Source organism: Pyxicephalus adspersus, chromosome 7 (assembly GCF_032062135.1).
Source record: "Pyxicephalus adspersus chromosome 7, UCB_Pads_2.0, whole genome shotgun sequence".
In the NCBI taxonomy this organism is placed as follows: domain Eukaryota; kingdom Metazoa; phylum Chordata; class Amphibia; order Anura; family Pyxicephalidae; genus Pyxicephalus; species Pyxicephalus adspersus.
This window is the reverse complement of record NC_092864.1, coordinates 33,073,634-33,079,543: the sequence shown is the minus strand read 5'-3', so window position 1 is coordinate 33,079,543 and position 5,910 is coordinate 33,073,634.

Sequence of the window (5,910 nt, the reverse complement as noted above, 5' to 3'; positions counted from 1 at the left end):
GTTTTGTGTGTTAGGTGGCTACCTAAAATGAAAAAATAAAGATTTAACATAAAAAATGCTGAGTGTTAGCACCAAATCCTTTTCTTGGAAAACATTATGCAGGAAAGTGAAAGCCCAGTTTATTGACAAATATTAACCACAGAATTTGGCAATAAAATTTCTTAGGGACTTTCCATAAAGATGGTGATATGGTGCACCGCACATAAAAAGCTGTTCCGGAGATGAGACGTAGGTCAACTTGGACAGGACAGTCTAGAAAAATGCTGAATTTTCTATTGAACATATTTTCATTATTTAAGTCCTCATTACTGGCTGTAGAGGAGAATACAATGGCCAGTAAAGCAAAAGAACGAGCTCTGAATATCCTCAATGACGCTCAGAGCATTGAGGATGCATTTGCCATTTACATGAATCATAGTGAGACTTACACAAATGGATCATATTCCTGCTGTGGGGAGACATCCAGGGACACCCTCTGTGAGAAATCCTTCATGAGTGAATTATTAAGGTATTTATCTAAGACCAAAATGACTTGACTTAATAGGAATTACTGTACAGGTATAGAATTGCTTGCCCTCAGATTTATTATTTCTGGTTTATACTCCTCCATTGGATGGTAAATAATTTCTAGTTCTTACTGACTGTAAAGCCATAAAGACATACAGTATGTTTATGTGTATGAGGCTTCAAATTCAATCATATGGTAAAAGGATATTTAACACATTGTTTTTTGAGGTTGTGTAATGTAATGCACAGTTCTCCCAACTGAGTATGTTTATAGCAATGGAAAAGGAAGAAGAAAAATATAAATATAAATAAGATAAAAAAAAACTTCAGGAAACCAAAACCAAAAACACAATTTTTACCTTCTGCAAGAAAAAATGGGAAAAGTTCTTTACATATTAGCCACAAGCCATTTTTTGATTGTCAGTGTCTTCTGATATAGATAACATAATTAATGGTGCATTCAATATCTTTACACAGGCTTTTATGTGATGTTGAAAATGATTCAGTCACAGTTACCGGTGTAATGGACACTTTGGTCATTTTTGACCCACAGACGTAAACATTGGGAGATCTTATGGGCTCTCCCAGCATTCAAACTATACCCAGCCTGTTACCTTCAGCCACTTGGCCTCAAAGACATGTGCTTTTTTAATTATAAATGGCCGGGTTCACCAGTGACATCCTCAATTCTGGGCCTGGAAAAAGTGAGGAGAACCTGGCCCACCCATTTCTTACAGGAAACTCCAGGCCTGGATCCCCAAAAAAGCTGCAAATCTACAGCAACACAATTACTCACAGCCCTACGCAGGCCCCGTGAGGTAGATAATGCCAAATACCCTCCAAATTTGACATTACATATTTGATTCTACAATGTGATCTTATTTTGTATAATTAGTAACATATCTCCAGAATATCACGCCTACCATCTTTAAATTAATGATTACATTGTGCCACATTCCGCCATGTAGCAAGATGGACACTACAGATAACGGTCTTTTCTCTTTCACTCTATATTGCTATCCTGACACATTGTCATTATGGCATAATCATTTTCTTCTATATTCTACTCAAGGTATTGATTATTTATTATTAACTATTTTTTTCTTTTATCTATTTTTTTTCTTTTATCAGCATATTGTGCAAACTAAATCAGTTGAAGAAAAAAAAGGAGGAAATAAAGAAAGTAAGTTTATTATTGGATGGATTTTATGCAGAGATTACTTTATTAAAAATCATTTGGCAGGTCATAAAGAGAGAAAATCTTCTCATAGGAAATAGTGGCCAAAGGTCAGCCCCTTGCTGATGCCTTTTAAAAGCAAATCATCAGTTGCAGCTCCCGTATTTCTATCTTGGCCCACTCTGTGTATCGTGTCTTAATATTATGATTAATAAATACATTTATCAGTTTTCAAAAAATGATTATCCAAAAATGTCAACTTTCTATGCCGGGCCTAAAATGCATAAGATATCCATCATCCTCTAGGTAGGTCTTTTGTAGTCGGTGTAGGAAATGTTGCCGAAAATGCCACTAAATAACTATATCCCTATATTGTTATATCCCCAAAGATGCAAGTGGTAGTACAGTTTTCACATATAAAATGTAACTCAAAACTTTAGTAGCAACTATATAGTCTAGGTAGATAAAAATATGGGATAGTGTGGTGTTAGTTCACGAGGGAAGGAGGGTAGTTAATGGGACTTAGAGAGATAGGATATAATAGAGGGGGAAGGGGTATTTGGCTAACTGTTGCCTGTATCAGGTTTGGTTCAGAGCCAAGTATAAAGGTTTATGTGCAAAAAAATAACTTATATGGGAATATAAATAAAAAATATATATAAATAAAGCTGTTCCGGAGATGAGACATAGGTTAATTTGGACAGGACAGTCTAGAAAAATGCTGAATTTTCGACTGAACATATTTTCATTATTTAAGTCCTCATTACTGGCTGTAGAGGAGAATTCAATGGCCAATGAAGCAAAAGAACGAGCTCTGAATATCCTCAATGACGCTCTGAAGAAGAAGGACAGCTTGCTGGTGGATGACCCAGACACATTTGGTGACCAGAGGGATCCCAGTCTCATTCCAATAATCAGCACAAATCTGGTTAAAGATCTTATTGTTGAACTCCAGAAGGTGACTTTTAAGAAGAATATAGTTCCAGAAATGGAGGAAACCACAATTGCTTATGTGTATCCGACTATAGTGCCTGGAACCATCTATCTGTGTCACAAGTTTTTTATGCTACCTGAATTCCTTTGTAGTTATTCTCGCCCAGAAACCCTTATCGATGAGGTCTCCCACTTTCTGGGGTATGGACATACCATAGAGGAGAACAAAGATGAAGTTAAAACATTTCGACAACACAAGTTGTGCCCTATTTCAGCTCAGAGCATTGAGGATGCATTTGCCATTTACATGAATAATAGTAAGAAATAAGAAATCCTTCATGAGTGAATTAATAAAGTATTTATCTAAGACCAAAATGACTTGACTTAATAGTCATTCAATGTCATTCAATAGATCCACTGTACAGGTATAGAATCGCTTGCCCTCAGATATATCATCTCTGGTTTATACCAGTGATGTTTGGTAGATCATTTCTAGTTCTCACTGACTGTAAAGCCATAAAGACATACAGTATGTTTATGTGTATGAGGCTTCAAAATCAATCATATGGTAAAAGGATATTTAACACATTGTTTTTTAAGGTTGTGTAATCTAATGCACAGATCCCATTCTAGTTAAGAGGCACATAGAACATCTCTTCATAAATTACACTTTTAATACACTTGCCGCATCCCAACGTTAACAATTAATATTGAAGAAAGAGAAAGAATAGAGGGACTTTACTGGCAATATTAATAAAGCGTTTCCAAGACTAACAATTTATGGTTGAAACAATTCTTTTAATACAAAATATTAAAAAAATAATTCACAGATCTCCCAACTGAGCATGTTTATAGCAATGGAAAAGTAAGAAGAAAAAAAGAAAAAAGTCAGGAAACCAAAAAACACAATTTTACCTTCCCCAAGAAAAAATGGTGAAAGTTCTTTGCTGTTACTCCTAAATATTAGCCACAAGCCATTCTTTGATTGTCAATGTCCTGTGATATAGATTACATAATTAATGGTGCATTCAATACCTTTACACAGGCGTTTATATGATATTGAAAATGATTCAATCACAGTTACTGGTGTAATGGACACTTTAGTCTTTTTGGCCCCACAGACCTAAGCACTGGGGGATCTCCTGGGCTCTCCCAGCATACAAACTATATCCAGCCTGAATAACAAAGATGCAAGTGGTAGTATAGTTTTCACGTATAAAAGGTAACTCAAAACTTTAGTACCAAACTATATAGTCTAGGTAGATGAAAATGTGGGATAGTGTGATGATGGTTCGGGGGGGAGAAGGGTAGTGAAGGGGACTCAGAGGGATAGGATTTAAAGGAGGGGGAAGGGGCATTTGGCTAACTGTTGCCTGTATCAGGTATGGTTCAGACCCGAGTATAAAGGGTTTATGTGCAAAAAAAGAACCCTATATGAGATAAAAGTACCAGGGTATTCATAAATAGTTCATCATATGCAATGGGGGATCAGTGTTAGCTATCCGTCCAGTTCAGGTGTCCCAAGCGATCATGCCCATCATTGGATTCAACTGTCTTTTGGCTGTGTCAGGCCCAGTTGGTTCCTAAATTCCTGAGATGAGAACAATTTAGACCAATAATACTAGGTATTATAAAATTGTCTACTTGTCGTTCTGGCAGAGGAGATGCTGTCTATCATTCTATAAATTTCATAGACCCGCTGGAACGACAGCAGCACTGGGAGGGGGTTCAGTCTTCTGCCAGTGTGCCGCCACACAAGATATGGCTGCTACTATCATGTGTTTGATTACTGAAAGTTTGTACACCTTAGGGGAGAAAGAGTTGTGCTGCAGGTGGAAGAAAGCTGGGTTATCTGGAATATGATTATAAGTCATTTGTTGAGTGACTGAGCATACTATGTCCCAAATGTTCTGCAAGATTGGACATTCCCAGAAAATGTGGAGTAGGGTACGAACCAATGTCTGACACCTCCAACATTTTCCTGACTCATTAGGGAAGTACTGGTGGAGATTTCCTGGAGTAAGATACAATCTTAAGACTAATTTGTAGCTTGATTGCTGAAATCTGCTACTGATAGAGGCGTTATGGGTCCAAAACAACATCCTCTCCCTCTGAGCTATTGGGAAAGTTGCTTCTCAAAAAGTAGGGAGGCATAATCCAGAGGCGAGTCTTGAAGGAGCATGTATACCAGGGAGAGGGCATGTCTCACACCTCTCTTCCCCTTACATATCTCCTCGAACTGCATCCGTGATCTGCAGAACCTGTCCCCCACGTGAAGTGAACGTATGAAATTAGAAAGTTTTGTCTATCTCCATATATCTAGTCCCTGGGCACTGGTCATCCCTATCCATCCACCCCCCAGGCTTAAGAAATTGATGAGCTCTACCAATGTAGACATTGGTCTACACCTAGCCCTCCTGCTGATTTAGAACGCATGAGCAGTGTCCTGCTTAATCTAGGGGACCTGGTTTGCCGCATAAATTTGAATATGCAGGAAGACAAACTTCTAAAATAGGAGCTGTGAATTTACATCCGCAGGGTTTGGAAGAGGTATAGGAATCGTAATAGTACGTTCATTTTAATAATATTTATTTGTCCTAGCCAGGAGAAAGTAGTTTCATCCCATCTGGTCAGGTCTAAGTTTAGCCTACTTAATAATGGCTGGAAGTTCAGGGGCACAATCTCGGATGATACTCAGGGTATTTTTGCACCTAGATAAGTGATGGGGTCCAGTTGAGCAAAATGTTGAGTGCTGCTGATTTAGAAAGGTTAATTTTACAGTTTGACAGAGATCCATATACCTGTAGTTCTCTCAGTATATTTGGTAGTGATACTGTTAAGTTGGATATACCAGGTAGTCTGCATATGCAGCAGATTTTGATTTCAAATTCCCTATCTCTAAACCTTCAATATCCTGAGCAGCCTGGAGTTTTCTAAGTAGGGGTTCAAGAATCAGGATATATTAAAGGAGACAGGAGGCTTGTGCCATTGAAGATAGGGAATGATAGCCATTCACTCTAACGGTCACTGTTGGAGGAGAGCAGATTGCCTTTTTCCATGGGAAGACCTTCTGTGCATCGGTGGACAATAGCATCAATGGAATGTTGTTGCTGCTGGAACAGGCATTTAGTAGCCCTTCCACCAGTACTTAGGCGTTAGAAGAATGTGTTAGAAGAATGTTGGGAGGTATCTAGGGAAGGTTAAGGACTGAGATTTAGGTCATAGCTTCTTTGAAGTTTTATTTTTTCCAGTAACTGGGCCAAGTAGATTGTCTAATTGGTGTTGGGGCGGTA